At 35.5% G+C, this 26,105-nt stretch overlaps 1 protein-coding gene across 1 annotated transcript in view; it reads right to left on the bottom strand.

Annotated features, from left to right (window-relative positions):
* Positions 1-26,105, bottom strand: part of DIAPH3 (diaphanous related formin 3) — a 211,686-nt gene that overhangs the window by 129,589 nt on the left and 55,992 nt on the right.

Here is a 26,105-nt window from a genome sequence, read left to right as displayed (position 1 = left end):
TGGTATTCTGAAAAAATGAAATCACTGAGCTAAGACATAAAGCAGTTGTTGGAAGAAGGACTGATAACCAGAGTCCTGGCAAAGGGGTTACGAAGCTACGTACCCTCATCTTTTGTCTGTCTTAGCACTCTACCCACACAATCCGGTTGGCCTTGAATTCCTTTTAGCACAGATTTAACAGAATAGTCAGCATTCTCCTGTACCAGGAAAACTACACGCACTGCTTACTACACATGCAAAAGCAAAAGTAGGTTTTAACTACCAACGTGAGAACTCAATATCCCATGTTCCAAATGAATAGAATGACATTTTAGCTACTGGATGAAGAGAAGGTTACCAGTAAAGGTTCACTTTTCTTGGTTATGCTTTAAGAAGAGCCCAGAAGGGCATGTCTAGGGGCTACAGATCTCAGAATCATGCGACTGTTTTCTCCTGCAGTTACACACTTTAGCAGACCACTCACAATTCTTAACAACTACATGCTGAAAACAGTCATTCTTAAAAGCATGATTTTGAGTTGCCTGCCTTGCAGGCAGATTGCAGATTCCCCTAGAAGACCTGGACATCTCTGGAGCAGAGGTCCCATGCCATCTTCACTCCTCACGTAATGAAAATATTGTAATGCTTTACGGCTATCTTGGAACTTGGCAAATCATTATTTTACAAGAAACAAAATAATTTCCTTTTCAGTCACAATAAACAGAAGTGAAATTATATGAATTTATTAATTTCCTTAAACTTGCTCTGACAGCCTTGAACTGGATACTAATAGGGGTAGAAACAGAAAAAAATATGTTTGCTTTTTCCAGTACTAGAAAGAAATATTTATTCATTACAAGTCTTATAACAGAGATAATACACAGATACATCAACGCAAAAAAAAAATCAACAGTTAAACAGGCACTAATTAACTCCCTACTTCCAAATCAAGAAACAGGGATGCAAATGAACTGGCTAATTCCCTCAGGAATTTTCACCAAAGAGGGCATTATGCACAATGTTACTGCACTACTTAAGGCACTGCAACAGTAAGGAAAAATGTATAAGCATAAAACATATCTACTCTAGGTAACTTATGCAGGAATTGTATGCAGACTTCTACAATTATGCAACAAACTAAACTATTGCAAACTTACGTGATACTTCTTCAGGAGAGTTGAGGTCACATCCTTATATAGGAGGCAGCAATAAGAAGCACAGGATACATATTACTTGTCTTCCTTGTTTGAAATGTTGCATCTTCCAATGAAAACTGTGATCCCTCCTACTGCCTCTAGAAATTTTTACCTCACTTGCTAATGTCCTGGTTTTGGCCAAGGATAGCTCTAATTTTTCACAGTAGCCATGGCTGGGGTAGGGGGAGCCTGGAGCCATGTGGGCTTGGCCAAGACATTCTGCTATTCCATACCATCTTATGTCATGGTCAGGGTGCAGGGAAAAGGTACTCTCCCTCACTTCCCAGAAGGGGCAAGGGGTATTCCTTTACTGGTGGAACAAGTGGCAAAGGGAGCAGTGAGGTAACACCGGTCATGACCGGATGGTCTGTACCTCATTGTTTTCCATTGTCTCGGGCTTGGGGGAAAAATATGGGCGTAGGACAGTCTGTCTGACATGTTGTTCACTATCCCAGTAGGTGAGCATTTTTGCTTGCAAATCACCCTCTTTTTGTATACTTTTGTTATTAATATTGTTGCTGTTCCTGTTTGTTTTCTTATCTCATTGCTGTTTCCAGTAAATTGTTTTTATTTCAACCTGTGATCTCTGCATTTTGCACCTCCCACCAGAGCAGGGAGGGGAGCAAGCCAGGGGGAGAGGGTTCACTAAATTAAGGAGTGCCACTCATAAACCATGACAGCTAATTAACTTATAAAGCAGGAAAAAAAAGGGGGAAAAAGGCCCCAGAAGCCTAAGGGACATAACTATTATCTATTTCCAACAAGAAAAAAAGGGAAAAATCCTTCTGCAAGGGGGGAATTATTAGAAATATCTGAATAGGTGAAGTAAGTATCCTGACTAAAAGGCAACCAAAGAAAATAAGCAGTTAGATTTTCATTTGTGGAGGGCGCTGGAATAGAAAGTATACAGAATATAGAAAATGGGAATATCTGCTTATACTGGAAAAAGAGAAAGCAGCCCACTGCCCAGTGGGCAGCTGCTGCAGAAAGGAGGTGACTATTGAGGGAAATAGATGCAAGATGTTATCATGCTAACATGAGAAGAATCCAACCAAGGGATCTCAAAATACACAGACAGCTCTCATGACTCCAGAAGTTGGATCAACATAATAAACCATTAGCTTTTTTAAAATTACGTGTCTTATTTCAGGTATCATACAACTAAAAAGGAATGTTACATGTCAAGAACCGCACACCCTTTGAAGTTCTTTCTATATGCTACATCTATCACATTGAGGGGCATACGCATGAACCGGACAATATTTTGCCTGTAGTACCACACCTGATGCTTCAACTGCTCTGCCCTCTCAGGCTGGGACACAAAGTGCTAGAGCACTTTGAAATACACAGAATTCACCTCCTACCCTTAAAAGTTCCTCTTATCTCCACATCCACAACTTTATTAACATGACTCTAAAATTAATAATGTGGTCGCCAGCATACAGATGGACAAATACCTCAAAGGATTTTTAGATATTAGCCAGATTGCTTTTACTTTCTCCTTCAAATATCTATCATGGCTAGGCTTCACAAAATATGCATTCAAATGTAGTCAACTACCTCCATCTGATGGAGGCAATGACCTGACTGAAATTAGAGTTCTGAAAAGAGTGGTGACAGGACTGTTTCATAGCTGGAAGCCTACAGAATAGCACTTCATAAAAATGTGGACTGGATACTACGGAGCTACTCTGTAGAACTCTGAAACAATTACATTCTTGGTAGGTGCCACTGAAATAATCTACATTCATGAATTGCTATGCACATTTCCATTTCTGCCACAGATCTTGATATAATCTGCTATCCACAATCTTTCTGTAAGAAAAATCATGTCTCTGCATCTGTATGCTAAATAAAAAAAAAATCTCCTAAAATACATCATCCTACTGGAAAAAAAAAAACCAAAAACAAAAACAGCAAAATACCCTTGAAATACAGACTTCAAAAGGAATGTACAGATATGAACACTTATTTTAGAAAGTCTGAGTTCCTATTTCAGATGAAACTTGAAAACTAAATTACACAGAACACTCGGTAGGGTTATTTTGTCATTAAGTAACAGAGTGTACAGAAAACCATACGACCTTGCACCTTCCGTAGCCTCTCAGCTAAGACAACAGTCATCTTACATTCTGTCTTCACTGAAAAAGGATAGAAGAAGCCTGGAGTCATAGGATCAAAGGATGTACCCATACAATCCCATTATGAAAGTAGATGGCTACTTCATCTGTTTAGAAGTCTAATTCTTAGAAGTAAATGACAGCTTATGTCCCATATAGTAGGATATTCAGCTGAAAGACCTGTAGTCTTTATCTCCAAAAAGTTATCTGGAATCAAAGGAATAGATCTTTAATAAAAAATGAGGCTGTAGCTAAATAACAAATCCTGCAGAATTTCTTAGTTATTCAAAGCAAAAATGTGGAGTACCTTTCTATAAAACACAGAACTATAAAGGTTGCAAGGGACCTCTGGAGGTCATTTGGTCCAACCCTGTTACTCAGACAGGGCTATCTACAGCCAGGTGCCCAGGACTGTATTCAGACAGTTTTTGAATATCTTCAAGGATGGAATGAGAGTCCACAATCTCTGTGGGTAATCTGTGCCTAATCTGTGACCAGTCACTCTCACAGCAATAAAAAAGTGGCTTGTGATGTTCAGGATGAACCACTGATGTTTCAGTTTGTGCCCATTGCCTCTTGTCAGGTCACCGGGCATCACTGAAAAGTGTCTGGTTCCATCCTTCTTGTGCTCTCCTTTCAGGTATTTATGTAAACAGCAAGATCCTCAGGAGCCTCCTCCATGTTAAACACTCCCAGCTCTCTCAGCCTTTCCATATAGGAGAGATGTTTCCCTTCACCATCTTCATGACCCTTTGTTGGACTTTTCCCAGTACATCCATGTCTCTCTTTTACTGGGGAGCCTTGAGCTACACACAGTACTCCAGGCGTGGCCTCACCAGTGTTGAAATCAAAGGCCTGTCAGAGAATATGTGTCTTTTGGCTGACAGGACACAGATTTTTGAAGACTTGGATTGTTTTAACAGCTTCACTGTTGTCCTAAAATGACATGCAACAAAGCAAAGCAAAAGTTTACTCTCAAAAAAAAAAATTTTAAAAAACCACCAAAACCAAGAAAAAAACCAAACCACTACCAAGTATAGTTCCTAGACTGCAACACTACACAGGTGCTATCAGCTCTACTTGCAGATTCCATACTGAGTTGTTTGCCAACACAATTATTTGTGACAATCTGCTTTATAATAGAAAAAGACTTTGAAATGGATCTAAATCATTCCATAATGTCTTCAAAAACACCTACTTCCTTTTTTTCATAAAAACAAGGATAAAATGAGGATACTAGACACAGCCCACAGCTATAGGAAGAATGCTTGAACATTGAGGCCAGGAAGCTAGTAAATATTCTGCTTCCCAAACAGAGCAACCTAAGGTTGTATCAACACAATTGCTAGGACCAGAGACTGCTCATCACTTAAAGATCTGTTCTAAATAATGATAGCTCATTCATAAACCAAAGACATTAAGCTCTTACATTTTTTAATGATAGCTGATAAAATTCTGATAAAAAAATCAAATCTCAAGTCCTATTTGTTAAGAAGTGACTATCTAAAATACTCACAGAAGTATGGCGTATACAAATCAGAAGAATCTTTTTCTTAGTTACAATCTGAACACCTGCTTGGCTCCACTCTAGAACTGAAAGTTTTAATCAAGACTGATGCAACTCTTGGAAGGATATAAAACTCCACTACATTTTTTGTGAGGGAAAAGGAAAAAGGGGAGGTTGAAATGACCTTTCTGCTACAATGGAGTTTGCTGGACAGGGAAAAGCAAAACATACTCCTATTACCAGCAGAACAGAGTGTAGCTCCAGTAGACACATAATTCTCCAGTTTTGAGATCCCAGCATTCTAAGATATATTCCTACCATCAGGACTTAGCTGTTTGGGCCTTACAAAGTTGATCACTTGTCAGAAGCCATCAAAAGCTGAGTAACGGACCTGAGTGCACTTGAACCCAAGGTGAGCATAGTTGATTCAAGAAGCACCATAACATTATTGATTTTAAAATGGAATGGCAACTGTTCAATTCCACTATTTTGTGTCCAATAGTTGCCTTTCAGAGGTTGTCAAATTTCAGAGTAAAAAACCTTTTAATTTAATAATCCTTGACAGATTGTTCTTCCATGTCTTTGTGTAATTGCTTTTTAAACCTAATAAATTTTAAACATTGATTAAGTCCTTCTGCACAGACTTCCAATACTTAATTAATTATGTACTGTACAAAGAAAGACTTTAATTTTTTTTATAATCTTGATCAGTTTTGCTGTACCTCTACCACACTTTTTACTAGAGAGAGGAAAGAAAATCACATAAATTCCCAAAATCCTATTTTACCAGTATATCAGTAATTTATTACATTGTTAACTAATTCTGCCATTTCTTAATGATTATCTACAATACGTCCTCCATTGGTATCAACCTGGTAATTGTAGATCCTCGAGAACCAGAAACCTTTTTAAAAACTGTCATCGCATTTGTCACCTTTCTTCCTTTCCTCTCATGCTGGCATAGGTTCAAGTAATAGTTTACACAGCACAGTTCATAGCTCAGCTGTTTCATCCTTCAGTTCCCTTAGAAGTCCAGGGTGAATACCAGCTGGTCTTAGCAATCTGTTACTGTCCACTTTATTGACCTATCCTAAAACTTCCTCTACTGACCATACAATTTGTGTTTCCTGATCCAACATGGTGCTTTCCCCAAAGACCAGCTTGAAGGCCGCTTCATTATTGGTCAAACAGAAATAATTCTAAGCTTCAGCATTTGGAAGCAGGAAAAAAGGGGTGTTAGTCCTTCTCTTTTTTTTCTTTGGAAGACAGATAAGAAGCAGTAAATCATATTTTTGTATTGCATTTTTATTAAGTCTTTATCCATGCTAAAAATTCAATCGTATGAAAATTTTAACACCCTAGCTCTAAATCAGCAAAGCAGTAAAAATCAGAAACCTACTGAAGACCATGGAATTAAAATACAAGCTTACACTCTTAAGTGAAACCCGAGTGAAAAAGAGACACTTAAAGATGTGGCTACTTACAGATTTTATGTAGCACTTTTAAAATGGCTTTAACATGCTGCAGTCTCCATATTTCCCTAACTATGCTCTGTTGTTGTTTTCAGGTAAGACTACTAGTAAAACTTTTATTTTAATCTCTCAATGAACAATTCATTACTTTGTTTGATCTCAAAGCTCTTTCAGCTTCACTAAGTAGCGTCTAGAAGCTGGACAATGGCATGTTTCTAGACCAAAGTCCAACATACAAGCTATTTTCAGTTGTTCCCACTGTGCAAGTTTTCAAACCATTAGTATTTATCATTATTGATTTACAGGAATAAGTAGAAGTATCTTTTTCCTTTTTATACCTTAATTCAGTACACTGTCAAAATTGTTTCATCATAATCTTAACTTTCAATTTAATATAGATGTTTTCAGAGCTTGAGTTTTGAACATAGAGTAATCCGAATTATTTCACCTTTGGAGAAGGACTTGGGGGTGCTGGTGGATGAAAGACTGGACGAGTCGGCAATGTGCACTTCTAGCCCAGAAAGACAACGGTATCCTAAGGTGCATCAAATGAAGTGCAACCAGCAGGTCAAGGGAGGTGATTTTGCGCCTCTATTCTGCCTCGTGAGACCCCACCTGGAGTACTGCATCAGCTCTGGGGTCCTCAGCACAGAAAAGACATGCACCTGTTTGAGTGGGCCCAGAGAAGGGACATAAAAATGATCAGAGAGCTGGAGTGCTTCTCCTACGAAGACAGGCTGAGAGAGCTGGGGTTGTTTAGCTTGGAGAAGAGAAGGGTTCAGAGAGACCTTATTGCATCCTTTGAATACTTAAAACGGGCTTGTAAGAAAAATGGGGCAGTCTTTTAGTAGGGTCTGTTGTGGCAGGACAAGGGCTTTAACCTAAGATTAAAGGACGGTCGATTTAGACTAGATATACAGATGTAATTTTTTACAATATGGGTGGTGAAACACTGAAACAGGCTGCTCAGAGAGGTGGTGGATGCCTCATCCCTGGAAACATTCAAGGTCAGGTTGGATGGGGCTCTGAGCAATCTGATCTCATTGAAGATGTCCCTGCTTATTGTAGATGGGTTGGATCAGATGGCGTTTAAAAGTCCCTTCCAACCCCAACTATTCTATGATTCCACAAATCACAGTATAAAGACATAGCTGAGCACTGCCAGTAATAGATGGTAGTTCATTCCTTCCCTCATACACTCAGCTTTTCTCTTAGTTGCATATTCTTAGAATTTATGAAAAAGCCAGTATAATAATCAACGTACTTTAAAAACTTGAACTCACAAAAATGTCAGAAAAATTATCAAGGGAAAAAAAAGTTTGTAATCAAAGTAGCAAGTTTAATCAACTTGTGGACTAACAAACGAGCACCAGTGGGGCAGACCACATAATCAGGTGGTCAATATCAAGTTTACATTCCTCAGACACTTTGGACCAGCCAAGGTTTCCCACAACTGAACACAGATTTTTAAAGGGTACTCGTGTTCTGATGTTATTTTTAATTCTTTTATTAACCTCTGATATCAATTTAAAACAATTCAAGATCTCTCCAGCAGGGAAACATTGGGTTAGGCTTTCAACCTAATTCACTGAGTGAGTACAAGAAAACCAAGACATAGACAGGAGAATGCAAGAGCAGGAATGAATGACCTGACATAAGAGGGACAAAAAACTTACTAAGCTACCACTGTCACATCATAGCACTGTCAGTGCCTCACATACCGCAAAGGCAGGGGCAGTACCAATCTGACAAAGGACGGATCATTAACTTGAGGGAAGAAACACCAGTACATGGGACTCCAAACTGAAAGGGTAGATGGGAGAGAACAGCAAACCAGGATTACTAGGAAGGATTTGGTGTATCCTGATTGAAACTGAATGAGGAATCCACGGTCAGCAGTGGACTGCAAAGTTACCCAGGCTGCAGGAGACCAAGGACATCAGAGAGAATAAACAGCACTCCCACATCAGCCCCTGAAGTACCTCAAAGCACCCAAAGTATGCCTGGAGATCAGGATGGGTCACTTCTACTAACCTAAGACATCAGATACTGGTATACAGCCAGGCAGTGCAAGTATCTCCAGATCTCCAGGATGATGACATTATGCTGAATGGCAACCTGAAGGTAGCAGTGGCCTTGCAGGTCAAATGCTGGGGTTTGAACCTTCAGTGCAAGACTGCTTACTCCTTGCTACAATCCCTGGGAGCTGGGAAATCTGGGAGGCAAGCCAAATATCAGACAAATCACTGGGGATTTCTCATCCTGCAATCTGTAGCCCATCCTCTGCCTCACACACCCCTGATAAACCTGCTGCTCATAAACATTTACCTTATGTGATGTATGGGGATGGAGGAGAGAAAACAAAGGAATTCAAATCTATCCCTTACTTGTAAATTTTTGCAACAATAATACTAACTACTCTGTTATCTAATAAATGTAAAATAGGAACTCATGGTCCAAAGTCCAGGTCACTGGTCCAACATACAAATTTTCTTATTTTTGGTAAGTCTACCTTCAAAATATTGAGGCCTTTCTCTTAAAGATTCATTCACAAGGTAAGTGTGCCTGAACCTCTCTGATCTAGTTGTCCAGAACCAATCTGCAGTTTAAATTTATTCACAACTAGTTTTTACTTATTTCTCGTGGTTGAAATAATTCTTTACCCTTTCTAACACTCTTCTTAGAAAATAAGAAAACAGCTTAGCCGTACAACACGATCTTTGCTTTTTTAATTAAAGATTTCTAATCCATTTAATCTCTACACCTGACTATACCAGCAGCTTCTACTTCTACGCATCTGTGATTTAATCTGTCTGGAGTCTGGGACAGTAGAACTGAAAGTCACATTACAAAGCATAACTTGTAAACATATTAACAACAATGCTTCCCTACTGGAAACAACTCTGTGAAATCAGGGATTTGTTCTGCTCTTCTTCCTTGCCTTTATTTATTTTTTCAGTAAACAGTTGATACATACATATTTAAAAACACACATATATACATAAACTGAAATAAAAATCAGAGATTCTAGCACAAACCTAAAGTTTTTCTTTACACAGTTGAATTTCAGACATAAGCACTTGCAGTTTTTAGGTTCTGCTTCCCTGACTACAATGGAAGACAAGTTCTATGCCATGCTCTTAGACAATACCAAATGCATCTGATTGGAATGGAGAAGTGTTAGCTTATTTCAGACTGCTTCTCTCTCAGATGATTAACCACCAGGTTTCTTTGCGTTCTTCTGACGTAGGTACACCTACACTCTTCATTCTCAAACACCACCAATACTCTGCCATCTTGTAAGTACTCAGTCAGCTACTGTAGATCTTCATCATCAACTATTAGCAGATGAATGTTAGCAAGGCTACACAAAGCTAGTAAGAAACTTTAGTGACTGCTACAAAACTTTACCATAAAGGCTACTGTTGCTCTTCCTATCCTTCTCTCTGTATTGCCCCTGCCATGATTAGACACAGGTTGGGGACTGAGTAGCATGCTGTTAAATACCAGTGAGGCAAATACAGTAGCATTTAGCAATGTGAACAACGGATTGAACATATTAAAATTTCTTTGTTATGTGTCAAAAGTTCTGTTTAAATACAAACAAAAGTTACAGTTAAAGGTTTGTATGAAAGAAATCCTATGGTTCTGATTTTGTATATCATATATGAAGTATAAATATTCTGACATGACTTGAAATACACTTAACTAGAAAAAGTTCCTTCAGAATTAATAGGACTTAAAAGTAACAGCAAAATTTGCCAATCATACTTAAGTATGTGGTTTTGTTCCCAAATTTGTCTTTCTTCTACTCATCTAGCTTCTGTAACATCCTACCCTCTTTCAACTTGAGAATGCATCCAAACTCTGCCATCATAAAGTTAGGCCTTTTCTTAACATATGCAACAAATCATTGAGACTATTTAATAAATAATTATTCCCAAAACTGATCCTTCAGAAACTCTACTAATAGCCTTATAGTCCAATGTATCCTTTTTCAATATTCCTCACATCCTCCTAAAATTACCTGCTTTATGAGTCTGCAGCTAATCCCACTTTTCATTAATATTGGCACAGTGGTAATCCTACTGCGGTCCAGAGGTTAAGTCTATCATATTTATTTTGCTTAGAAAAACTGTCATCTTCTCAAAAGAAATAAAATTTTATCAACAGTCTAGCATAATTTACTTTTCATATGCTGAATATGATACATGCCTTGGTCCTATTTTTTTTTAATCTACCTCTCTATCATTGATTATAATTTTGTAGAAAAACTGTTCAGTGTTTCTGTATATCACTGATAATGGACTAATGAATCTACAAAACAAAGTCCTTTGTCATTTTTGAAATTAACTTACAGAAAAGGTGCTAAGTCTTTTTTTCCCAGCAAAAATAAATATAAATCCCCTCAGTATTCCCTTGCTATAACCATTAAATGATGCATGATTCCCTTGCAATCATCACTAAAAACTATATACTATTTACTATAATAAAAGCAATGAAATGGATTTATATAATTGAATAAAGAAAAAAACAGCAATGCTACACTGTATAAGTTAAATTCAAGGTCCTTATGTGCACAAGCACCTCAAGCATTACATGGAAACAAAATATGGCTTTAGCCAACATTTTTCCCTGCTAAATCAAGAGCTGTCAATCAGTATATTTGTTTGTGTGGTCTCAGAGTACATTGCCTCAATCTCAACAGTATTAGTGAAGAATGTGGAGAGGATAACTGTATCTACTTAACCAGCATTCATGCACTCTCATTAATTTTTTTCGTCTCACTTTCAAGCATGTCGTGGCTCATACCAGAACAATAACTTCCTGATAATTGTTTGAGACAACAACTGGACAGGAACAGTGTAGAGGTGAACTTTCTTATAGATTATAGGGTGCCTCAGTGAATTACAATTAGTTTTAAAAGTCATCTGTCCTGTCCAGCAGCTTTCAAGACATTTCATTAGCAACTACAGAAATCCTAACATATTTTAGGCTTTAATGACCCAGGTGCATTGTATTTTCTAAGACAGAAATTTCTCCAGAACACATGACAAATACTGAAATATGTGAGCTCACAGGTCAATAAGAGATGTAGTATTAATCAAATTGTCACGTGATATAAATTGAAGCTTAGCTTGTCATTCAATAAGTTCAACACTAATAAAATAAATAAAATAACAGGAATTATTTATACAACTCCCAAATCACGAACCACCTTTACAAAACTGTCTGATAACTTTACCAAACTCCTCTGCAAGAAGATCACTGTCATATTTAGGAATATAACAACATATTCAGATCAAGTACACAATGCTAAAACAAACCACAAAGGAAAACAACTACATATATAGTTGTATAGCTGCATTTCATAACAAGCTACAGGAAAATAGAGCTCTTAGTTTTCTTAATATTATTCTTTCTCTGGGGTAAAGAAAAAAGCTATCCCCTAATCTTCCAGTCTTCCCCAAAATTCCGAGTATGATTTGCTATAATTGAAAAAGGATGTATCACTGAAAAAATCCAACATAAATCTGCCTTTCTGCAACAGAATACTATATTTCTACCTATTACATATTATTGTTATTATAATGTAAAAAACCCACAAAACCTAACAAGATTACTTACAAAATAATGTTAAAAAAAATCTTTCAAATGTCCAACTCTCTTAACGAGCTGAACTGTGCTGATAATGTTCCCTATCTCTTCTGTAAAAATCATTTGCATTATCTGTTGCTTTTCCTGCCCCAAAACTCAACCTTTTGGAATTCAGAGGATAACTTCCTCTACATTTATCTCTAGTTTGTGAGGAAGTTGTTGAAATTAAAGTGTTCCATTTCAGGAACAGAAAAATCTCCATATCTGGAGAAACATTATTTCTTAGAAATCATTCACAGTTAGAAGGCTAACTTCATGATAAAATGATAAAAATTGTTTTTTTTCAGAGAGATATCTGAAACTACTAAATCAGAAATTACTAACCCTTTCTACTAGGGTAAAAAAAAAAATTGGTGATGAAAAAAAATCTGTAAAAAGGAAAGCAGATTTTCAGTAGCAACTCTGACTTCAGATGCAGAAAAAAAATTGCATTGAAGGTCCATTCAAAACCAATATCCTGCCCAAATTCTTCACTTTGGAATAAGTTGAAACATGGGACTGCAGTAACAGAAGAGAGTTGTCTAAGGAAAAAAATATTTTTTCAATTAAAAAGACTGACTTAAATTAAAATTTTCCACTGCCTTAGTAAAGACCACACATAATGACAGGGTGGAGACAGACCACCATGTCTATTCCAAAGAGAATGCTGGACAAGCATCATTGAAAACAGACAAAAATAAAGAAAGGTAGCACAAAACCTAGTTTTCTGCATAAAACAACTAGTAGTAAGCAGCCTTCAGGAGGCAGGAAAGATTTCAGGTACAGTTTAAAATCAGTAATTTATCAGTTGTTTTCTGTAGCATTTAGCTCACAAAGGCAGCACTGAGAAATAGAGCAATTATAATTGCTAGTGTAAGGGCACAAGTATACCACAGTAGTTGAGCCACTGCCATTTCTCAAGGCATATACTGTCACTATGTTCCTTTCTACATGTTCTTCCCAAAAGGAGGGGATGTTTCCATACAAATGGGGTGCATGAGCTTTACTTTCATTCTTGTATATTCAAAATAGAAAAAGTTACATACATACACATAAATAATATGCCTCAATTGACTCTAATTACTGACAAGCAATCTCTCTCCCTAACAGTTGTTTATACAGGCTTTCATACTGTGCTCTACTCATACACCATCGGTTACCTGGAACAGCATCCTGGAGTTTAACAGCATAAATAACACTCTTTCAAAAGCAATATGATGCTGAGAGATATCAGCAAGAGAGTAACTGGTAAAATCATAAATGCACTTGAAGCAACCAACAACCATGCTATTATCATAAAGTTCTCTCCATATGGCAATCAGTGTTTATTCATCCTAAATCCCACCCATTTCCCTTTTAACAATGCCTGATGCATCTGCACATGAAGTCTTTTGCGGTCTCCACAATATAGCATTTGACATACACATGACAGATGGATGGCAAACACACTGTTTTGTTTTGGTTTAACCCGACAAATGTAAGGCAAGAATATAAGGAAATTCACATTTTAGCTGTTGGCTGTATTTCTGTAGTGGCTTTTTTGTTTGTTTGTTTGTTTTAAAATTAGATGCTGGTTCATATAATTAATGCTGGCTTAAGATCATAAACATCAGAAATTAATATTAAGTATTTCTGTATTAATTTTTGCTAAAATGTCTGATAAAAAAATTCAACTTATTTCCAAAGCACATCTTTAAAAATCATTAGAAAATTAACTAGTGAAAGAGATTAAGTGTTGCAGAGAGCAAGGAGAGGCAGGTCATTTGGGAGGGGGCTGTTTGTTTTATTTTCTCAGAAACGGAATTTATTACTACAAATCTTCTACAGGCCAACAGATCTGACTGACCTCATACACTCAAGCTGGGTACAATTGCATGCACTAATATATTCTAGTTTAGGAAGTTTCTACTTAGCACTCTACAGTTTACACCTAATTGTAAGATCTCTTTAGACACATTTAAAGGTTGCCCAGTACATTAACAGTGGTTGAAGTAAGACACTAGGAATAGTAATGAGGTCCTAGAAGCTTCAATGCATTGTGTGTCAAGCAAAAGATCACATTATTACAGAGTGTTCTGTCTAAATTCGTAAGTTATACCGTTAAGAATCTGCGTACTCATCATACTAAACACTTAACTCGCATAGACTCAAGCCATGATGAGACTGCAAGTAAAGGTAAATGGAGCATACCTTCATTTAGATTATATGCTTTAATAAGCCAATTATTCAAGGTTGTTCAGAAGAGTGCCCAATTTAACTATTGATTTTGGACAGACAGGTCTAATACAGAAAATAATCTAATAAAAATTAGTGAGAAAAAAATACAAAATGAGTCAATGATAATTTATTTAATTTTATGAACTTATACACTGTCAATTAAAGTTCTGTTTCTCTTGAAGAAAGCCTTGAAAGAGAAGAACACTAACAAAGCCACACAAGTCCATTTATCAGAAACTATAACAGGTAAAATGGCTTTATACATAACATATTCATGAAGGCATCTATAGTACAAGGAAATTGCATGACACACCTCTAGACACCAGATTATTCAGTTACCAGATTGTTTTCTTTCCTTAGGGATACAAGGAATCTCACATGCAATGCTCAGTAAATAAGAGCCGTAGCCCCTTATTGTAAAGACTTATTAAATACCATAAACCAATACTTTTGTATAGGGAAACAAGCCATTATAACTATCATGATTAATTTATATTGATATACTTATCAACGTATATCTGAATGTAAAACAGGGGGAGGTTTTTAGGTTGATATGGTTAATTACAGTAAACGACATCTCTTCTTTCTAGATTTTAAAAAGAATAAAACAAAAAAAGGGAAAAGTAATACAGAGTGTTATCAGTGCTGCTTCTGATGGTAATACATCTATCCAACTTCTTGAAAGATGCAAGCAGCTTCTTTTTTTCTCCAAATAAGTTACTGTGAAATATCATTGATATACTAAAACCAGTAAAACATGCTTGATTATTGCACGTCTCCTATACTGCAGTGCCAGAACTAAGTTAATGAAACAAAAAGCATGTATATCATTCTCAAAGAAGTTTAACCTAGCAGTGCTGTCATACATCCACAGGTTGATTTTGTGCAAATAGTCCCTGCTTTCTCCTATCACTTCCCAGAAATCTACATTAAAAAAATTTATAATCTATAGTAGATACTATATTCACGTGACTTTTCCAGCTACTGCTTATCTTCATTTGTATTCAGCAACACAAAACCACCTGGTAAAAATCCTTTCAAGAAACCTCATTGTTTTTCATGTTTGCCTATATTCTGTACTTTCCCTTTGCATAAGTTTTCTCATATTTTAAAGTATATTTTTCATGAGTGCATTTAAGTTAGAGCCCTATAAACTCTGCGAAAAGGCACAGGCTATTTATTTGTACTCAGAGGCATGAAATGAGCAGTAAAATAAAATGTAAAGAGGCATGTAGTCCTCAACTGTGAAACTAGGATATCAGGATTTATTTCAAATCAGAAATAAAGCCCATTTGTTTAGTTATAATATATACATTATTTAGAGACAAAAAAGTTCCAATTTCTGTAACGGGTTAAACAGGATGCACACCAAACATGTGTAAATCACCTTAACTCTTCCTCAGAACTGGAGAATATAACTGAAGACTACATGGTAATATGCACAATTTTCCAAGAACATATCAGTGTTCTAATCTTAGCACAGTATTTCACAATTTGTACATTAAAAGCTTTTAATCACTACCACAAGAAAAAATACAAAGAGTGAAGGAAATTTTTGTAATTTAGGTACATGATTTATAACCCAGAAAAGAATTTTTTCCATTAATTCACAGCCTAAGTACTTAATAATATTTAAATATACTCAAAAATTTAATATTCAGAGTAGTATTCTATATAAATAGCAAAGAAAATGTTACCATTTTCTTTAATTTAAATTATTCTGCTAAAAGTTCTTCCCAATACAAAAGACAAATACTAAAAAATGACACAAACAGCAATCAATGAAGCAATTTAGTTCTGGGTTACAAGACGCCACTTGCTAATTTCACTGAAAACAAATCTTGCAGGAAATAACACTGACTTCACTTTTCCAAAAAAGTGCAAAAGAGTCTGCTAATTGAAAGCATACCTATGCATCCTCCAATTACAGAATCATATTTCTTCAGCATTACTACAGATGTACAATTGACACTACTTCCAACATTTGTATTTCTTACAGTTTTCTCTTCTCTTTCACCAAATCTGTAATAGCTATTCAGTAATACGGATCATTTACTGTACAATGAGACACTCTTGTGGTACATTAAGGAATGAAGTGATCGGCCAACTGTAAACAGACAAAGAGACTGAAACTGGGAAAGCATCCATTGCAAGTAAGCTTTGAGAATATTCAGCATTTCAGAATATTTTATTAAAAAGCAAGTGGGAGAGAACTGCAGCATTCATTCTCACTGAAACGCTGTTGTATCTCACACACTATTTGACAGAAACTAAACGACAGCAACAATGGAATTACATGTTAATTCCTGTTTTTATTGGCTAGAGCACACATTAATACCACATCACACTATAAACTGAGTGTAACTTCACTGCAAATTATCTTATGTTAAAAAGGATAGGTATTTCTGCACGAAAAATATGTATTTGATAGTCTAACATATCTACCAAAGGTGGCATATCAGACAAATACTGTGAATGTAGTTTTAGGCTAAATATTAAAAGACTTTCTAATTAGTATGCATTTAAACCTCTGTCCAGAAATCATCTCATTCCTTCAGCAATTCATGCAAACAAAATTTGTATAATTAAAGCTGCTTGATTTCCCGCTCTTCCAAGTCTGTGCTATAGTTCTATGAGACTGAAGATGATATAGATTCTATAATAGGGATTCTGCATAATCAGTTTAGTATGCAGATTTGGTTATTTCACACATCTTTTATGGAGAAAAATATAATTTATCATACAAGAACAGTAATAATAGTATTTCTTTACTATCTCGTCACACATCTTTGTATGAGCCACAAATTTTTAAATGTTGGATAAAGACAAAAAGCAAAAAATAAGTCTTCTTTGAACCAGTTTGAATCTTTTCTATATTGATTAATTAACATCCCTAAGTGCTGTAGAATAAGATTTTATCCCTCCCTTCCTGTTACATTCACATATGCATAATAGTTGACTACCTAGTCACTAGACCTTGCTGACTTTTGAGGAATTAGTCTAATCTCATATGCATAAAAATGATTTAGTAGTTCTACTAGGAAACAGTAACAAAGTATTTATTCTATTAGACTTGTATATCATTATCTGTAAATGTAGTTCTTGCAGTAGAATCATAATTTGATTAAACCTATATAACTTCCCCCCCATAGACTGAATACATATATTTCCCTGAGTAAACAAAGAAATCCAACTGCTGATCAAAGAATAAGCCTTAGCTTCAGAGACTGGAGTCTCCTAAGTACCAAGAGCTGTATAGACAGTCCAGAACAAACACCAAGAGTGGTATGAATTAAGCAATTTTTTGTTATTATTTTTAAGGAAATTAAGCGTAATATAATTTCCATTTCACCCTAAAGGTAGGTATGAGTTCTAGCAAAATGAATCATGTTATTTTCTTGACAAATCAGAGGGACATTAGCTCCTTGACACAAGAAACGCTTTGTGCTTAATTTCTCTAACTCTTTTCATACTGACTTATTTTTGCCACTGTACTTTCAGGAAGGCTTTTATTTAGTCACAAATATGCTTCATACTGTGAGTTTTGGTCTGTACTCCCAGGTTCTCAGCAACAGTAACCTGAAGATCAGAACTGTTTACTTCCAGTGCATATGAGTATCAAACCTATTTTTGTTCAAGTGGTTGAAATTCTTTTTATTTATTTTAAAGAATGCACCTGCACAGCTCAGCTGATCTGGCCATTTGTTCCCACTTGCTCACTACCTCTCCCATTATTCTGCTGAATATGGAAGACTAAGAGGTGCATTCTGAGACTCAACTGGTAGCAGCAAATGGATTCTATCATCCCCTTTTTCAGGTTTGACCAAGTACAGTCCTCCATTTATCATCACTACTGTTTCTCTTCTATAGAGCAATAAAAGAGCAATTCACACTACCAGATTAGTACTGAAAATAAACTTTCTCTTTTGGCTTTTTGCAGTTAAGATGATCTAGCCTGGTTTGGTTTTAGCTACATCTATCCATGTTTGTTTCCTTTCACACCAGCATTATCTGCCAAGATTTTTCCTGCAATGTGCAACTGTGCCTTGGATCCCAGTCTCTCTTCATGCAATCCAGCTCCATATCTACCTTCAATTTTGTCAGCTTTGGCAGCAGTTTTCATTCAAACAATCTTGCTGAGCACTGACTTGCTTTATCTATCTTCCCACTTTTTCAAATAGATGACCCAATACTTCTCAAGATCTTACTCTGAAACGCCAGCAACAAACCCCAAAATTCTGCTTCACATATATCAATTACATTGCAGTCAAATTTTAAATGCCACAAGGCATTACACCGCACAGTCTAAGAACTGCAAAGATAAGCAGTCACCCTAAGCAGTCTCTTTCTAGCTTGTTACCCTTGCCAGCTATACATATGCATTTACAATTTTGTAGAAAGGCATTTCTATATCAAAGGACAAGTCAGACTGCACAGCAGGAAACATTTAGTCTTTACCACTGTTAAGCTGAGTAATAGAGCAGATAAAATTTCTAAGTTTCATTACTCAGGTGATGATAGAGGTGAGTGAGGTTGTAGAAGAACTACCTTGTGAGTTAAAAAGAAAAGTAGAGCCCCACTAACTTGTAAAAATAGGAAAAGTGGGGCAGCAAAGCCATAAAACAGAAATACAAAGTTGTTAAAAGCTACGGGATATGCTGTCCAGTGCTTTCATTCTCTTAAATTTAAATGACGTTGAAAGCAACAAACCGATGCATAAGAATGTATCTGAAAACACAACTACCATTTCACTGTAAATATTTAACTATTGTGCCAGGCAACAAGAAGACTGCAAACACATCCTGCCCTACTAGGAAACTTTTCAGAATGCTGAACTAGATTATATCCTATGTAAAAAAGAAAATTTTGTTAAAGCTCTGATTAACCTCCCCAAAAAATCCTACAGTTTCAGATCAATTAAATTCTCTCCGTTATTACATAACCTTCAGAACCTGATTGCTCTTAATGGGGAAGGACTCTATCTACAAGACTTTCACAATATGCATGTCCTTCATGGGGATGCTTGTTTCATAAAACATATTGAAAGAGCCCTGTTAAAAACATCTATTAGGAAACTACCAAGGCAAGACATTTAGAGACTAGAAAAATCTATTTAGAATGAAGAAACTGTATGAGAAATTCATCACGTTGAGATCACGCAGAGGAAAAGAGCAGCCCACAATGGAGGTTTGTTTCACAACTGTTCACATGAAGTACTCAACTTACAGTTTTTTAAATATGACCCTACTTTACTTACAGAAATAAATTATGTATTAGATAAGGCCAGGTCATATTTACATGAAGTTAGTTGGTAAAGAAGATTATATAATCTTAATGAGTAAGGAAAGAAAATGTCTAACCACTTTTTGCATATAAATAAACTAAAATATTGTTCCAGCTGAACCAGAACAATTGTAAACAGAACCCAAGACTCTGCCAAATACACTGCTAAAGTCTGCATGGCATACCAGTGTCTATTAAGTACTGTCTAACAGCTGCCTAATTGGACATCACTGCTCCATTAACATATAATCTCCTTGATTTTTTGTTTGTTTTTCACAAATGAATTGTCCTTGAAATGAATGTTCTCTGAAACATGCCATTCAGTGAAAAACTAAATGGTAGATTTTTTAGAGGATGAAAGCTAGTGCTTATGGAAATTTAAATGCTAATAATTTTCATCAACAGTGACTGAAGGTTTGCCAAAGAAGGTTTGTGAAACATTTCTTGCACGTAAATTATTTTTCTCACCTCACAACAAAAAAGGCTACAATAAAAGCAGTGTTGTAATGAAGATTTTATTACACTCAAACATAGTGTTACCTTTAGTCAGATGTAAATGCTTGCAATGTTAGATTAGAAATTCATCAAAAGCACTTAGTGCATAAACACAGCAAAATTAAAAAGGAAGTAAAACCCCATGAAAATAGGTTTGTAGCAGGCGTATAGAGTTTTATACCTCCTGTGTGACACAAATGCTAGCAAATTAATTCGTGCAGGATCCTTGCTAGTATAGGGACAAATATATTTAAGATCTTAAAATGAGTATTTTCCATTAAATAAACAAAATTATTAGACTGAGCAAAGGCATTGTGATGACCTTTTTTAACTTGCATTTTAAGTTCCAAACCTGCTTTTCTATTCCATTGGTGTTTACAGTTTAGGACTTATGAAATTGATGAGACTTTTTTTGGTGTCTCGATACATGAAAATAATATCCATCTCCTCTAAAATTTTAGTCATTCACACTGTGAAAACATTCTCTAGTAGATAGCAATAAAGGAATACTCATTGCTTCTAAGACACAAAGCCTTCAAAGGCTTTCCCTAGAAGTGTTGAGATATGGGAGCACAGTGCTTTTGTTAGCCTGAATATACTGTCATATTTTCATCAAACATGAAATCACTGCAGACTGATATTGCATTTTGTGTAGAAATCAGTGATTAACCAAAAAAAAAAAAAAAAGTAATCAATTGTTTGAAAGAAAAAGGAAAAGGTGAACTAAACTACTCTGTCCAGGTACTTCACTCAATCTGTTTTGGAGCTGACAGGAAACAATAGTCTGTGTGTAGAAGGTGAGAAACAGTCACCTAATAATAGCATATACTGCAACTCTGTCATAAAGAAAAAAATAAAATTAAAATAAATTAAACTTAAGGTATCATAATACTCTGCTTAGGTAGAAGCTTATACGTGCTGTAATAAACTCTTCAATAATATCCTTTCACTATTTGACAACTATTTCCTAGCTGAAAAAGAAATCAAAGTGCCCTATCTGGTAATAGAAGTTTTTCTAATACTATTTACAACATTTCCTGATAGACTGCCTCTTTTCTGCAGTCTTATCAGAAGAATGATCTGATTTACTGATGATTCTGACATAGATTAGGGCACTGATGTCACAGTCATTCAATAATTCATAATTAACAATTAATTCATGGGAGATTTCATCCTAGGAAATTGTCAAAGAAGGAGACTAAAGGGGAAAAGATATCACAGTTTTTAGCTTCAAAAAGAATCAAACTACAAAACAAATGCTATTGTCAGACTATTTTAACCACTGGTATGCTAATGTCCTCTTTGGGTTTTCCATTTTTTGTTTGCCACACATTCATGGAGTTATCTGGATATGAAAGTCAAGTTTTAGGAGTTACTCACATTCTACTTCTTCAAATACATTTAACAGTCTGAACAACTGAAGGTTTCTCCTATCCATGATAGGACATTAGAAAAAATAAATTAAGTAAGTTCAATTAATTTTCCCTAAATTGGGTCTTTTTAGCTGTGACAGTAATTGGTAAGTGATATCCCTGGTTTTAATTCAACACACAAACTTTTCCATTTTATCAAAGAGCAGTTGGATGGCCATCTGGCAGCCAGCCAAGCTCAATGTACAACAGAAGTATATTCAGTCACTGATTCTTATATATCAATCTCTACATGACAAATATGATTTGATACAAATATCTAAAAAGGGTAAGAGCAGATATTCTATTTACAGAGAACAGAAACAACTAATATAGTTACTACCAGCACAACACTAAATGTACCATCCGTTCCCTCCATGCGAAGATGATGGACTGAAGTTGCAAGATACCACTTGGTTGCTGTTTCTTGCAAATGGTCAAAACTTATTCCTGATATCTTCAGAAAGAAACTTTTTTTTCTTTTTTCATTTTATATGCACAAACCTTTTCGAATAATTTTGCTTTCAGGGGTAGTTCAGGTGATACTGCAAGGCAGTCAAACTTAAAACACATAGCAGGCTTTACTTCTACTTGCACGCAGTTCCATTAAAAGGTAATTCAGGTTACTTGGTGCTGTATTATAGCAGAAGTTATTCAAATATATTGTTGACAGTCTGACAGCTTTGTAATAATAAGATTCTACAAGAAGTACTGTTTGGAACTACTGCTGATAAACCCTCCTCCAGAGGAGGAAAGTATGAGGATACTGGGCTTCACCAAATCCTTCAGGTGGATGACTGCAAGTTCTCTTGCTTATGGCTAGATTGACTGTGCCAGGTCAAATACAGCACTAAAGTGATTTATATTGTTAATTTGATCTTCTTGCTAGCATTTACTCTCTTTTCAGGTTTAAAATATTTGAGACTTAGTTGGCACTATAGCAGCTTAGGCCTTGATGATTTTTCTTAGAGTATAGGGGGAAAAAAAAAAGAAAAAAATTAGAACTATATTGACCTTTTCAAGACAAGTGCCAACAGAGATAGTACTCCCACAGAAGTGCTTTATTTCTAAATAATCAAGTCTGGCAGGAGCTCTGGTGTGATGGGATCAGACACTGCCATCTCCAATAAGATTAGGATGAAAATCTGTCCTAGTTGATAAAAAAAAATACAGAGAGATCATGTGATCTTTCTCTCTCGAGTTTACCAGATCAGTTCCCTTCAACATCTAGAAGAGTAAATTTCTAATATTTTATGCCATCTCCCACTAAGCATAGTTATCTGCAAACTGTTAAAAATAATTAAGAATTTACAAGTGCTTTCTTGTATATTTGATGTGCAATTTCTAATCCTCATTTGGACCTTAACACTTTAAACATAAGAGTCACTGGATCAAGTCAAATCAATTTATTAATAGGATATTTATAAATGTAACACAATAATTGTAAAGCACACATTTCATAAAACTACTACCTTTCTTATATTTTGCATACATGAGACAAATTGTCATTTTGGATTGAAATGCTTCCAAAAATTTCTTTTTAGTTAGAAGTTGCTTTCTTGCTTTCTCTATACAACCTCCCAAGTATGGGAATCACCTTGGCAAAACTCCTCAAGCACCCAAAGGATTACTGTAAGCAAACATGTAGCTAGTTCTCTCTCAAGTTATCCTGAAGACATATCCAACATTATGCTTAACTACTAGAGTCTCACTACATTAATTACATGTATTCAGAGACTTCAGCAACTTATTGCTATGATCTTCTCCATACCAGTACTCTTCAAAGTATCTCCACAAACCAAGAACATTTATTATAGATGTTTCATTACTTTTCTCTGTTTTATAAGGTGACAAGACCAAGCAATTGCATATTAAAATCTACCTTTTTTCAATACTGCAAGTCTTAAATATAGTAGCTTGAAGCTACTCCAACCAACCAGGCACTCATATCCATGATTAAGAACCACGAGCTGCAATAAGAGATGTCACTTGAAAACACACTATGCCAGCCTTACCACTTCATATAATCCATTCTCCTCACCTCCCAAAAAAGAAAGTTCTTTCCTACAAATATACGCTTTCCTATTTCTTTTAGACCTTTTACCCCAGAATTTTTCTAATGTTCTTTGAACCTGCTGAGCTTTTGAAGTTGTCTCCAAGTGGTCCCACCAATTCCTTAGCTAATTTCTTTTTCAAAAAATTAAATGTACATTTCAATATTAGCTAGAGGATCCTTTGCAAGAAATTCATGGATTCAAAATGAGTATGTGAAGAACGTCCCATTTACATTTATCTAGATAAATTTAATGAGTTTTCCTATTATCTTCATACTTCCATATTTGTAATGCTAACTTGTTTCTTGCAATATTGTCTTGAACTTTTTACTTTTTAATTATTGCAGTAATATTTCTTTCATACCTCCATAACATCTTCAGTTTTTCAATTGTTTCAATGCCCCTTCAGAATCAACATAATTTATAATTCCTATATAAACATCTGCTAAAGCTTCAACTCTATTCTGTACTGTTCTGTATTCCTTTTTCTAGCAGAATTTCCTCAATGGGTTATTTACATAGACATAAGACGTACTTTTCTAGATCAACACTGAAATACATTAGGCATATTAGCTAGCAAAATGTAACAACCGGACATTTGAGTACTTCAATATGATTATACTTAATGAGAATAAAATTCACTTAAAGCATCATTGAACATTCTGGTCCCTGCTTCCACAACTAGATACCTCTTCTTATGCAAAGATTTCAGTGAAAAGAGTGCATAAGCAGATCCTTCAGCAGAGTGGAAACCAGCTCATTCATTGCATGTCATCATTTGACTACAGAATCATTTTCAATTTCTCATCTTTCTGGTTTTAGAGACAAAGCTTTAGAAATACTCAAGGACTGTTCCCAATTTCAGTACAGTGAATAGCTTGCTGATTCTACTTTAGAAAGCCTGGTATTAAATCTCTTCAAGACTGTGAAGAAAACGGGATGTCTCTAATTTCTTTGCTAAGTTTTGTTATAAACAGTAAGTTACATATAAGTTACAAAGAAGTATCCCCTCTCCCCATGGTCATGAGAACAAAAGCAGTTACTTTGCTGACCTCTTTACTAGAATTCATGCTGTCAACAAGAGATACAAATATACCTGGTCTTGTCTACTAATGTGCTTCAGTATTCACATAAAGTTCTGTAAACCATTGACATGAACAAAGATGAAATTTAGTTCCATGTTGCCCCTTAGACACCTACTTGCTGTTCTAAATAAAATCTTCAGTGTCTCCACTTTCTTTGAAAAAGTAAGATGATGGTACACTTTTATCACCCATGTGAGATGAAAGAGATTTCAAAACTTAAAAATGTAAAAGATTAAGCAGTAAGCCTCACTTGTAAAAAAGGAAATAAATATGTCCCTGCAGACTACAGCCTTTAAATCACCCCCCCACACACACATTTGGTATAAAAGTGTACCTCACTGACTTTTCAGCTGTAGATCCAGTAACTCTGTTATATTAGGTTTTGTCAAAACAATGTATTCAGTCCGTTCAGTTAAATTTTGAGGGATGTTAATCTTGTTAATTCTAATGTTCTTGCTGTCTGTGGAGACTTGCAATCCTCTTCCAAGCCATTAACATGTTTGGCCTGAACATCATCTTGTCTCCCAAATTTTACTGTTTAATTACACATAAGAAACTATTTCCCCCAGTGGCTTTTAAACCTTCCAACCTATTAGTTCAGGGAACATTCTTGGGAATTCTCCTAACACTATAAAGGAACCATAATTAGCTTCTGGACTTACTTTAATAGATTCAAGCAGACATGTCTACGGTTTGTGAGGTTTTCTTGCCTTTTTATCTTCATACAATATTCTTAATATTATTAAATATCAACATTAACAAACTATAATACTTAAATCAGTAGAAATAATGCGAGAGCATAAAAAGCCTGCTTTGACAAGAGCAGAATAAAGTTCTTGGTTATGGCAAAAAAAATATTGGATAATACACACCAGAACATACCCCAAAAAAGAAGAAATTTGAAAATGTCATGCACTATATTAATAAAAATACCAAAGTAAATTTTTTTTAAAACACTAAAAATACAATAACGCCATCTCAATTTCCAAAGAAATTAATCACTGCAGCCCTTTGGCTGCCCCAAAGTACTAAGTCTCTAATACCAAAAAAGGAGGAAGAAAAAAATTGTGTCAAGAAATAACAGTAGAAATATAGGCATTTTATATATGGGACAGAATAACCTACATTATTATTGAGACAACCTACTGCTAGGAAGGGAGAAAAGGTTTAAAGTTAGGAATATTTTCAAATATTTTGTTCCTCCACAATGCTTTAAAAGCTGAAGAAGCTAAGCAAGTATCAAAGGAGATCTATGCTGCTATAGGTTTATCAGAAAGTAAAAAATTAACTAAAATACTCTCCTTCTTCATGGAACCAAAATACACCAATTATCACATGCATTCTGAAGGTAAACACATCATCTTCTGGCCTCTAGATCAGATTGCAGTATTTTATGAAGGTATTCTGACAAAATTTTATAAATATTTTTTTCAAATGTGACTAAATAAAAGTGCAATTCTTGGGGTTTTTTTGTGAGGTGTTCCTATAGGTCACTGAAGTGCTAAGGCCTGAACAAGGCCTGAGCCAGAGTTGACCTCCAGATGAACCTTCCAACCTAATGTTATATTTAGCCATGTTATAAGCTAAATTATTAAGCAAAATTTCGTATAATCATTAGTAAAATATGTAATATGATAACACTACACCTGTG

This window comes from Neopelma chrysocephalum, unplaced genomic scaffold, assembly GCF_003984885.1.
Source record: "Neopelma chrysocephalum unplaced genomic scaffold, ASM398488v2 Primary Assembly neopelma1_25, whole genome shotgun sequence".
Classification (NCBI taxonomy): Eukaryota; Metazoa; Chordata; class Aves; order Passeriformes; family Pipridae; genus Neopelma; species Neopelma chrysocephalum.
Note: the sequence above shows the minus strand (reverse complement) of the source record. Positions and strands in the feature narration are given on the sequence as shown.